Here is a 367-nt window from a genome sequence, read left to right on the forward strand (position 1 = left end):
ATCTCATCTACATATCTGACGTATTTATATATATTTTTTTTATCTCATTTCATAAATCGATTATCCTTTCTCTCTTGTTTATTTATATTTTCTTCTTATTACGTTCCTTTTTTTCATTTCTTTTACTATCATGTTTTTTTATTCATGTTTCACTATTTTTTTCAAATATGTTTCCTTTAGAATTCCGTTTAAATATATCCCATCGATTCCATTCTCTATCTCTGTTTCAGTATCTATTTCATGTATCTATTTCACTTACGGGTCATATCTACCTTCATTTCACTTCATATCTATTGCTCTGTGTCATGTCTATCTCATTCTCGCTGCTGTTATTTCTATCCTTATTTCTGTCTCACTATCTATGTCA

This window comes from Penaeus monodon, chromosome 19 (genome assembly GCF_015228065.2).
Source record: "Penaeus monodon isolate SGIC_2016 chromosome 19, NSTDA_Pmon_1, whole genome shotgun sequence".
NCBI classification, from domain to species: Eukaryota; Metazoa; Arthropoda; class Malacostraca; order Decapoda; family Penaeidae; genus Penaeus; species Penaeus monodon.